Raw genomic sequence first — 12305 nt, 5'->3', positions numbered from 1 at the left:
TTGCCCCATTTCCCAGGCCCCCTCACTCCCCGCCTCTGCTCCCTGCCCACCACAGCACACCCTCGGGTCTGCTGAGCATCCTCAGTGTCTACATACAATGCTGCTTAACTAAAACTTCAAGTCTTACTAATTTTAATTCCAACTTACAGAGCTGGAGGACGACTTTATCCCAGAAGGAGGCAGACATGAAGGAGAGGGGAGAAAGAGGAAATCCTACCAATGCTTAGAGTTGGTCCAAAGACCAGTCACTGTCGCAACAAATCAGCATTCTCATTGTTAAGATGTCTGCCCACTTGTTTATTTTCTTTTTTTTTTTTCTTTAAAAGACACAGAAGTTATTTCTCAACACAGACGGACGACTACACTGTATTTTCCTCATGCTTAGGTATCAAATAGCTGACTACATACTCCAAAGGGAAATAATAGGAAAAGAGGGGAGAAATATGAGAAATGTAAACACTGACGAAAAGGGAAATGTTGACAAGTGTGTGGGTGGGGAAGAGCATTCTAGTGGCAACAGCTGGCCACTTAATTTCTTCCGTTCCCTAGTCGTGTAGCCCGGGGCACGTCGCTTAATCTCTTCAATTAAATCTTTTAAGATTTTTGTTGCTCTTCTTTTAAATTGGTAAGTTCTCGCTGAGAGGGAGAGAACGGGTTAGCCATATTTCCTTGCTAAGAAGTAGGTTCTTATTTACCACTCACTGCAGGGCTGGCCAGTTGTTATCCTGACACCCTGCCCTCACCAACTATTCATTCTCTGTGATACGGGTGACACTTCAGTATTGCGAAAGCTTTGCAAACGATGCCAGGCCATTTGGTTCTTACCTTGAGAGACCCCTGTGGCTGAGGCTGGCATATCTGCCAGGCCAACCGATAGCCACATACACATGAGAGCCCAGAAACTCCTGACCTGTTCCTGTGGTATTTCATTCCACGTGGAACTCTGCTGCCTGTGATTAGATACGACTTGTCACAATGGATTAGGAGGTGTTGGAAACTAATGCATTTCTCAGATATCAAGTGGGGTGTGAGATGAGCTTATTAGGTCTTTGGCTATTTGCTACAGGACGGATTCAAAATAGCTTTCGGGCTCCTGGGGACAAACATCTACCGATTCTGGCTTTACTTACAGAAGAATCACCAAGTGCCCATTTCACAATTGTTGTTCTTACCATAACCTGAGGCCAAGGAAAAGGAAAAAATAACAGGGTGGCAGAGGCGTGACTCTGCGGTTGGCGGGGGCTGACCATTGTGCTTGAGGGGGCGGGAGAGGCAGAGAGTCCCTGTGGGTTCAAAATCATGGTAATAAGTAAATTAATAAAACGAGTGGCTTTTACTGTAACTGCACAGAAACAGAGCACTGTACGTGCTGGAAACTGAGCAATGGCCCCATGATCTGGAGCCCCATCCGAGGAAGCTGCCGTCCGCGAGCACGTCCGGGGTCAGGCGGCAGGAGCAGTGCCAGCTGACGACAGCAGAGAGGCTGCTCCGCCCGGCAGGCCTGGACCAAAGGAAGCCTGGCATTGCGGGAAGGCCGTCCTGGTCTCATGAGCGATTTCTGGGGGATCAGGATGCAACCAGGGTACACCCTCTGTGAGGACCGCAAGGTCTGTGAGCTTCAGGGGCACAGGACGTGCTGCAGGACCCAAGGCTCCGGAGGTCCCAGTAGCGAAGCCTCGGCTACCCTCCAATGGCAAGACGGAGTGTTTGGGAGGAAGCAGCGCACCATGGGACCGTCCCTGATAACTACGAGGGGCCACCCAAGTGTGTGGGCTCAACCACAAGTCTGTGCTCAACCACGAGTGCCAAACGCTGTGACAGGATGTGAAAAATGGGCTGTAACTAGTTATAATTCTGTAACTTATTCTACAGACAGATTGGGTGAATACAGGTTCCCCAAGACTCCCAAGGAGCAGCCCAGAACCGACAGGCTGGAATGCAGATTATCGTCAATCCCTCTTAGTGCTGTGATTTCAGGGCTAAACGATGAAATGCACTTTTTAAAGCAGAAGGCAACCTGAGGCCATCTAGTGCATCCGCCTGTAGAAATAGCGTCTCTTTTGGAACATTCTTGTCCAAGGGCCAGTTCCCTACCTGCTCTCAGATCGAGAGCCTGGAATCTCACTGCTGGACAGACACTGCCTGCTGGCACCTTCCTGGGTCATGGCAGTCCTTTTCTGGCGGCCCCAGCATCTCCACCCCTTCTCAGAGGAAGCCCCGGGCACCCCACCTCCCATCCCCTCAGGCCCGACCAGACAGGCTAACACTTCACTTCTGCTCGGGTGACCCACCACTGCATTTTCTAAGTGGCTAACAAGTCAAAAGTCACTAAATTACATAGAGCAACCAATACAGTCAGGTTTTTCCTACTTAAAAGATCTCCCCATCTTTGCCCACTCAGCACTGACATTTCTAACTAGGATGATGGGATGTACCATGTGAACTTTACCATGTAGATCTCCATGGGCTCTGACAGCTCAGAGAGATTTTTCTGATTAACTCTGTCATTTCTATGTCAATAGTTAAGAAAGGGTCAGAACTGACCATCTCTCTCATATATGCTAGTGGTAAATGCAATACAATCCATGGCAGCTGAGGAGGGGGAGAGGTTTGAAAGGGTGGTGAAATAAAAAATGTCGTGAAATTCTGATGTTTAAGTCATATCATCAAAAATTGTAAGCAGCAATATAGTTACTTCCCTGAACATCTGGCCACTACATTAACTGCAGGTGAAGTTACCGGATTCCACAGGCCAAGCCTGTCCCCTTCTAGCAGACTCTAGAGGCCTCCAGTGAGTCGATACTGCAATTGGCCGCAGACAACTTTACCGAGCCACAGGGTTAATATTACATAAGGGAAGCATTCAAGTCCTTCAAAACAGACTCTTTCCCACAGGTTAGACAGACTCTTAAAATACTGTTTATGCCACCGTGTTCAGCATGCCTTCCCCTCTGCACCAGGCCAGAGATGCAACCATGTGGAATTACAAAATGCCATATTACAGAAGCCCAGAGAAACTGCAGCCTTGATACACTGCACACTTTAAATCCTTTCTAACAGTTAATACACCATGGAGTGCAAACTCACTTATTGTTTTTAGTAATTTTTAGAGAGAGAGGAAGGAAGAGGGAGAGAGAGAAACATCGATGTGAGATTGAAACATCAATTGGCTGCCTCCTGCACGCCCCCTTCTGGGGATCTAGCCAGCAACCGAGGCATGGGCCCCGAATGGGAGTCAAACCAGCAACCTTTCAGTGCACAAGACAATGCCCAGCCAACTGAGCCACACTAGCCAGGCCAAACCCACTTCTTTAGTGATCAATATGAAGAAGGAAGAGACATGTAACACTGACACGTTGCAGGAGAGATGGTAGTCACCCCTCTCCCGTACCATTCTCCTCTCTTGGGAGTAACAAAAACCTCACAATTTCATTGGGCACACGCTTCCCATAGACATTCAGACAATCTAGTGACGTCCTATGATCAGGAATGAACCCTGAGAACGTGAGAACTGCAGGCACACCTCTGATGTCGACCCCTCCATGGGGACAGGCACATCCCACCCCCTTCCTCTTTCCTGTGCTGGGCCTGGGGCTGGTGGCAGAGCAGTAAATGAGGGGACCCTGGACCCTGGGACACCCCAGTGACACTGACCAGCCTCACACCTACTGCACCTTCATGTGCAGAGAGAGACCTCTACCTAGAGTCTCAATTACAAAATAAAACAAAACAATAACAACAAAGAAAGCTTCCATTCATCACTTCGGAAAAACTCCAGAGAGAAATATGACATGGGTGTTTTGCTGATTGACAGTATCTCAACTATTTGGGAGTTTTGCCCTAACAAAAGAAACGGAAACCTGTCATTTAGGAGGCCGACTCCTGGTCCAATCTACCACTGAAGCACCATGTGGCTGTAGAGTTACTTCATGTCACAACGTTTCTCACCAGCTGGATGATTTTAAGTTATAATCCTTCCTGGCGGTGGGGAGGTGGGAGCCATACCCACTATTCCACCTGAAGCCCCTCAGAGTCTACACAAGGGATTACCCAGCAATGTGGTGACTCTACAAGTGACCACCAACATACCTTCACTGCCACTTCGAACTCGAGGCAGGCAGCTACCTACAGCCAGCTCATCACTCAAGCCTCCCTTCCGTCGTAGTGGGTGCCTGAGGTCAGCACGCCATGAGCAGCCTGGCCCCTGGTAAAGCATTTGCCCCAGAACCACCCCACCCCTGGTAAGAGCCAGGACTGAAGAGAAGGCAAGCAAGGACATGATGAGAAGTGAGCTGAGAAGATCTAATGTGAAGGGCACCATCCCCTACATGATGGGCACTGCCAAACCCAAATTACTAGCCGTCGTTTGACCTGAATTCCTGGAGGGTCATTAAGAAACAGTGAATCAATGTGTGGGGTTCCCCATAGAATAGAAGAAACTTCACCATGAGGCCAGCACTTGGTGACAGCACTCAAATGACAGGCTCCTCCGTGCATGCCCCACGGTTGTTTCTCTTACCTATTTTACCTTCAGTTAATGCTTTGAGTGACACGGGACATCTAAACACAAGTGGTAACAGTCAGAATGGCCCCACCACAGGACTTTACAGCTGATCACAATTCTCATTAAGGCTTTTATTCCTGTTAACTTATTAGCATTTTTAACTACAAGGTAAAACGGTTTAGCCTGATAGAAACACTAGTGGCCGGTGTGGGCTCTGGTCACATGACTCACACCTCACTCACACCTAGTAAGTTAGTGCTGACCAGAGCACCTGGGTTTGCTCCAGGAATCACTGGTGTTCACTCAGAAGGTGTGACATCTTGTGTCCCACTTGCTACAGTGGTGTGTTCTTAGAATTAAAGTCTTTACTCAAAATACAAACTGTGTGAATATGTATTTTTTGTTTGTGCCATATTTTCACCATTTATCTCCCATTCCTCAAATAACATTTTCAGATGAATGGTATATTAGTTTCCTAGAGTCACCATAAAAATTACCACAAACTGAGTGGCTTAACAAACAGAAATCTCGTCTCTCATAGTTCTGGAGGCCAGAAGTCAAAAACCAAGATGTTGGCAAGGCCATGCTCCCTTCAGAGGCACTGGGCACTGTCCCTCCTCCTTCTTCCAACATCTGGTGGCCCCTGGCATTCCTTGGCTTGTGGCTGCATCACTCTAATCTCTGCCTCCTCTTCCCACGGTCTTTTTCTCTGTGTTTCTGTGTCTCAAATTTCCCTCTTTCTTATTTTTTTAAAACCAGAACATTCACTGCATGAATAATCGCTGAAATCCTTAAGATGAACTGGATGCTGCAACAACTGCCCTCCTGGGTTTAGGTGTTGCTCCTTCGTGGAACCCATGCCTGAACCAGTGGTGCACAATTTTTAGCTGCCCCTTCCAACCGGTCCCAGTGGTGTTTTGTCGATTAGCCTTGGCAGCCTCCAGTCACACTTCCTCTCCAGCTTGGTGGGGGAGCCACACTTGCCACAGGTGGGCTTCTGAAGGTGGGGGGCTTTCGGGCCACGGCGGCAGCACAATGTATGCATCTCGTTGTGGCGCTTTCTGAATGACGTCATTCCCTTCGTCATTTTGCTTCTGTGACCAAGGCCAAAGAGGCCCTCTTCTTTCTTTAATAAGGACACCAAAAATTGGATTTAGGACCCACCCTAAATCTAGGCTGATCATCTGCAAAAACCCTATGTCTCAATAAGGTAACATTCACAGGTGCCAAGACCTGAATTTATCTTTTGGGAGGACACAATTTAACCCATGACAGATGCCGAAACAGCTCATGGATGATGAATTCTGAAATTCTAATCCCGAGGAGCTGTGAAAGCCCTGTGAGAGGCACTGGGGCAGAAGGAGCTGAGCACTATTTGTGGAGGTCTAATCTATGACTCAGGTTTTACTAATTAACCACCCTCCCAGCATGGAGCTTCTACAGGGAGAGAAAAGGGAAATAGTGTGAAATATGAAGCGGGAAGGTGAAGATCTGAAACTGTCTTCTCTGTGAGTGACCACGGTCCTATTTTCAATTCTCAAGTATTTCAAAGGCCCCATTTAAAAATCTTCAGTTAACGCATATCAATTTTTCATGCTTTGTTTTTCCCAGGATGTATTACACATGCCATTATTAAACCACTCATTTCGTAATAAGAGGAGATAATTTTAAGTATCTGGGTATCAACACGGAATCTTATTCAGCCTTTCATCCTGGGCACCAAGCATAACAGGCTTAGTCAGCCTCTATTAAACACCGGCCAGATGGCCTGAAGAGCTCACTCACCCCCTTGTTTCAGGAGCTTGGTCACCTGAATATCTATCTATCTATCTCTCTCTCTCTCTCTCTCTCTCTCTCTCTCTCTCTCTCTCACACACACACACACACACACACACACACACACACACTAGTCTAACTTAAGAACTTCAAATGTAAGTCTAGGAACCCCAGGATACCCAGAAAGGTATATAAACATATAAAGTTCTGATTTACAAAAAAATTTTTTTTACAAAAAGATATATGTACCAACACGTCTACTAACAACCATATCAATACAGCACTGGGTAATATTTTGAAAATTTTGTTATTTAGAGATGCAGAAAGTAGCAAGTTGCTGTTCACTTAAGTCTATGTGATTGCTAATAAGAAAAGTTCTCCCATCTGTTCATCATCTGTATTTACCTCAGTTGTGGAGTGTAGTCATGACAGCTCTGCGCATTTATCTATTAGAGTTTTATAGCATTTCTTACCAATTGGAATAAACCCTTCAGGAATCAATCGTATTCACACTTTAACCTCTCTTTGTATTTGACTTTTAAAAATTTTGTTTAGATATGGAAATATAGAGGTTTTCAAAAACTTTCTATGTAACAAATCTAGCTAATCTTTATTAAGAAATACTTTCCATCACGTATACTATTTGGAAGTTCTTCCCCATCTAGACACTCAGTAGGTGCTTGCTATCCTGTAAGTGTTATGTGTTTATTTTGAAGTAAACTATAATGTGAAAATTTTAACTCTGTCCATTTTCTGCACTAATCATGCCACTGTACTTACTTAATACACATCAATGTTTGAAACTAAATTCTTACAGAAATCATATTTATGCTCTAAGAGAGCTATTTTGCTTTTAAAATGAAATAACCAATCATTTTTAAATACAGCAATATCATACAGGAAAAAGCAGACCAGCAATATGGAAAAATATCTTTTCAAAGCTATTCACAATGTAAAACATATTACAAAAATCATGGACATTAAAATGCTTAACAACAGATATTTCAGAAGAAACAAGATGTTCGACACCCCCCTGAATCCCCCTTCCCCTTCATTTTTCAGTGTTTCAGGAGCTTGAGTTTTAGAAATAACCACCAGTTGAACAGAAGTAGCAGCCACTGCAACACAACTTGAACAAGACAGAGGAGGGAACATTTCATGTTTAGAAGGACAGGTAGAGAATGATAAAAATGATGTGTGTTTTTAAAATCAACACGTGTGTGCAGATTCTCAGTCTTCCTTAGACATTAGAAATTCATCACCAAGCCACACAGACCAGGAAAGGGAACTTGCATGGAGAGCAAGTCCAGAAGCTTCGGCCCCACCCCCACACAATGAGCCCGGATGCAGGTTTGAGGACAAGTGGTTCCCTCAGGAAAACAAACCCTGAGGCCCAGGGATCTGCCATCACATGCTCACCGCTTCCCTCGCCCTCCTCCTGGAAACAGGAGAAGAAAACCTAAAGCACTTCTTCAGACCTAAAGACAGTCACCCCTGAGTCCTCCCCACCCCCCCCCCCGCCCCCCCCCCACCTCTCTCACTGAAAAGCTTATTAATACTCTGGCAGGTGCGGGAGGCTGGGGTGGGGGTGGAGGTCATGTTTAATGGAGACAGAGCTTCCGTCTGGGAAGTTGAGACGGTGCTGGGGATGGCTGGGGATGGTAGCCCAACAACGTGAATGTGCTTGGTGTTGCTAAACTGTACACTTAAAAATGGCTAAAACTATACATTTTATGTTCTGTAAATTTTACCACAATAAAAAAAATAACTTTAAAAAAGGTATCTATAGACTACTGTTTCCAATTTCTTGCATTCTGTAAGGCTTCTGAAAATATTTGCTTCTATTATGATAAATGGATATGCTTGTGACTTGCAAAACACAGGTAAAACCTCTGAAGGTGTTTTAGGTATAAATAGCTCAAGAGCACAGGTCTGTCAGACATGGACAGAGGCACAGGACCAATACACGTAGTGAGTAGAATGTGACCGGGAGGTGGAAAGACCAGAAGGTGCCAACACTCACCAGGCACCCGGATATAGACAGAACACAAACGATCACTTAACATGCATGCGGCCGCCATCGCTGACACCTAAGGCTGTTCATCAGGTGAACTGGCGACGACAGCTGTGGCCCTGAACCCCAACTGCTCAAAAAGACAGCAAAACAATGCACACCCCAGGATCCAAGCAGAGCGGGACTCTGACTGCTCCCCACCCGAGGTGCATGAACCTAGCCCATCCCTGCCCTTGCTTTCTCAATGGGCGCTCCACATTGATTATAAATTGTGAGACTGATGCAATGAGTCTAGTCTGTGACCTCGGGACAGCTGACCCGGAAGGACACTGGGAGACAACCCATGCAGGGAGCTACATTCCTGAAGGACGCACCCGTTCTTCCATCTGTGTGAGCAGAGCCTGCCCCCTGCCCCAATGAATCTCCTCCCAGAGAAAGGAACACTTCCCTAAAGCCTACACCTCCACGCTCTCCTGCTCCTACCAGTCCTCCCTCACCATCTCTCAACAACGTATCTTTCTCCCTTTCTTCTCCTGGGAGCACAGCGTAGACAGCAGCCAATCCCTTGGGTTCCTACCTCTAATACTGGAAAGCAAACCCCCAAATCAACAGCATCATCAGGAGCGGCTCATCCCACCATCAGCCGCCAAAGTCACCTCAACATTTCAGTCATTCCCAAACCACCCACTGCCAACAACCAGGCTCGAGAAATGCAAGGCAATTCTAATATTTTAATTAAAAGCAATTAAAAAAAAAAGTCGTGAAAACGCTCCAAAGCCAAAGAACATTTTAAAACAATCTGTCTGGGGATGTGGGGTGTTCAAACCCGGTCCCTCTCAATAGCACAGATAACCAAATACCGCTTATTTTTAAAGTTGGAATTTTTCTGCAAACCATTTAAAAACCATTGTGAGCTTCAAGGTTAACTATATTACAGGCAATTACTAGAATGTGTCCCTATTTCTAAAAACGAAACGAAATGTCTGTGCCAAAAAATGCCCAAAAAGAAAAGAAAACCTGTGCTGACAGCCCGCAGGAAGAGGCTGGCTATGTAGGCAAGCCTTCCCCACGAATACGCATCAATAAGCTGTAATTAAACTATAGCTTAACATAATTCACTTTCATCCTAATTTATCTGAAAAGCAGCGGGGACAGATTTGAAGGGACATGCAAGGAGGAAGAAGTCAAAAAGGGAGTTCATTCCAATACGTGAGTTTTCAAAAAGCCACCGCTGCTTCCTCACCAACGGGAGAGACGAACTTCCCAGGTGACAGGAAGGAAACCAGTGAACACGGTTTCCCTGAGGAAGCCCTTGTTGCAGTGCCCTCGGCAGTCCCGGATCTGTCTCCCGAGTCAACAGTGTTTGCATGGCACAGACCCAGGGACGGCTCTTCTTCCAGCCTCCGACCACCCTCTACCGTCTTTTCCAGTCACCACCTTCGGAGCCACCTCAGCCATCCTCCGCCTCCGTGACCAGCCAACACCGTTTTGGTTTTTTTACCTTAACTCTTCATTGCCGAACAACCATGAGCTCCCAAATTTGTCAGAATTATTTCACCGAGATGGAGGCTGCCATCAACCGCCTGGCCAACCTGCACCTGCAGGTCTCCTACACCTACCTCTCTCTTGGCTTCTATTTCGACCACAGTGATGTGGCTCTTGAGGGCGTGGGCCAGATAGTCCACAAGTTGGCCAAGGAGGCTCACAAGGGCTCTGAGCATCTCTTAAAGATGCAAAACCAGCACGGTGGCCACAGTCTCTTCCGGGACATGGTGCAGTCTTCCCAAGGTGAGTGGGCCGAAACTCAGAAGGCCATGGAAGCAGCTGTAGCCTTGGATGGAGGGGAACCGGAACCAGGCCCTTTTGGATCTGCATGCCCTGGGTTCTACCCAGACCCTCATCTCTGTGACTTCCTAGAGAACCATTTCCTGGATGAGGAGGTGAAACTCATCACGAAGATGGGCAACACCTGACTCCCCTCACAGGCTGGCCGGCCCCAGGGTGGATTGCGTGAGTATCTCTTCGAAAGGCTCACCCTCAAACACGACTAGGAGCCTCTGGAGCCCAGAGGCCTTTGAGGGGCTCCTCTGCATCCCCCGGTGTCTGGCTTTTGCCTGAGCCTCTCCCCGAAACCACCAGCCACCCTTTTAACCACCCTGGAGCCCTCTCCCATGAATTGAACCAAATGGAAAGAATAAGTCTTTCTGAAGAGAAAACAGAGTCGTCATCCTCCAGTGGCCACTTCCACCTGGGTTCTCAGCCATGTCAGCCCAGTGTGGTGTTCGCTCGTCTTCAAACCCCACCAGCGAGCTCCCTGGCCCGGTGGGTCAGAGCAGGTCCGTGCTGTTAGGAGGGCCGGGACCTCGGTCTGTGGAAAGCACAGCTGTCCCTGGTCGTGGAAAGGCCATGAAGACAGTTCCCACAGGGGCAGCCAGGACTGGAACGCTCTGGAAGGGAGCGCCAGCTCCATGACGCAGACAGGCCATCGCCTGCATTCCTGGGCTGAGGCAGGTGGGCACGGGGATGCTGGGGCCTGTACTTCTCTGAAGACCTGCGTGTCCTGACAAGCTAAGCGCACACTGTCCGCAGCGGGAGCTGTTCTGGTGCTCACACACCGCCAGGAGGGGCGGGACGCAAGCTCCACGCACGCCCTCCGCACGCCCTGGCGGCCACAGTAACTAATTGCACACGCACAGGCACCTGACCAGGTTCCTGAGCGCTCTGCTCATGCTCCTGCCCACACAGCGCAAGCTGTTACAAATAAAAACCTACCCACAAGGTTCTCGGGGGTCACATTTCCCATGTGCCCGGCTGTCAGCACACCTGCCTTTGCCAGGTCTGCACTCCTTCCGAAACGAATACGTACTGTGCAGAAGAGTATTTGTTTTTGATATTTGCAACCATAGTAAAAAAAAGACAAATATTTTTGATATTTATTTTATATATTTAAATGCCATTTGACAAAGAAAAATCAACTAAAAAAAATGAGTTCACGTGTCACCTCTGACACGCATGTCATAGGTTCGCCATCACTGGGTTAAATCCAAGTGCAACCCTTGCTGCCATGCTGAGGAAACTAATGCACTGCGGCTGCATTTCCTGCCGCTCTGCTAAAGACCATTTGGGGGAAAAGAAATTTTCTTTTGCATGGTTGTCAGCTCACGTTTCCATGTCCTTTTCCCTCTGCATGAAGGACAGCAGTAAGCCGTACCCAAGGTAGAAATTAACGATATGGGCCATAACATAGTGTGACTTGCTGAATCAAAGAGGCTCAACTATACAGTGTAAGGTGCTATGAGGATGGAGCGACTTTCATGATTTTTTTTGGACCTAAGTTACACGGTAAACAAGTTTGAGATGCAATATCTTCCACATTCTAAAATATCAACATTAGCCGAAACCGGTTTGGCTCAGTGGATAGAGCGTCGGCCTGTGGACTGAAGGGTCCCGGGTTCGATTCTGGTCAAGGGCATGTGCCTGGGTTGCGGGCACATCCCCAGTAGGAGATGTGCAAGAGGCAGCTGATCGATGTTTCTCTCATCATCGGTGTTTCTAACTCTCTATCTCTCTCCCTTCCTCTCTGTAAAAAATCAATAAAATATATTTTAAAAAAATAAAATAAATAAAATAAAATATCAACATTAAAAGAAGTTCATTCATGTATTTTTTAATTGACACAACTGACAAAACACAATGTCCCTCCTTTTAAGTGCACATTTCAGTGATTTTCAGTATATTCTCAATGAGCTAATTTTTTGCACATTTCTAACATCTGGGTTAATAAAAACATTGTAGGATTCTCATATCTGCTTCTATATCAGTCTGATGCAATAACTGTGTAGATTTGGTTGAAATATGTGAAGAAAGTCTAGCCTCAACTGATACAGAATTGGAAAAGGAAGAAGTATTTAAGTTGTTTTGTGTGTATGTGTGTTGTTTTTTTTCAGATAATGTTTGGTATTCTCCTTTGATCTTATGCCAGATTTAGTAACTGGTACTTCCTTAAAGGTT

General features: G+C 46.6%; 1 protein-coding gene and 2 pseudogenes across 2 annotated transcripts in view; 1 reads left to right on the top strand and 2 right to left on the bottom strand.

The window, feature by feature from the left end:
* DIP2C (disco interacting protein 2 homolog C) overlaps positions 1 to 12305 on the bottom strand; it is a 384021-nt gene that overhangs the window by 229294 nt on the left and 142422 nt on the right. The gene's annotated exons all lie outside the window — the stretch shown is intronic.
* Positions 4855 to 5605, bottom strand: LOC118672851 (annotated as a pseudogene).
* On the top strand, positions 9821 to 10345 carry LOC118672846 (annotated as a pseudogene).

This window comes from Myotis myotis, unplaced genomic scaffold (genome assembly GCF_014108235.1).
Source record: "Myotis myotis isolate mMyoMyo1 unplaced genomic scaffold, mMyoMyo1.p scaffold_m19_p_1, whole genome shotgun sequence".
In the NCBI taxonomy this organism is placed as follows: domain Eukaryota; kingdom Metazoa; phylum Chordata; class Mammalia; order Chiroptera; family Vespertilionidae; genus Myotis; species Myotis myotis.
The sequence above is the reverse complement of the archived record's forward strand: the minus strand, read 5'-3'. Positions and strand labels throughout refer to the sequence as shown.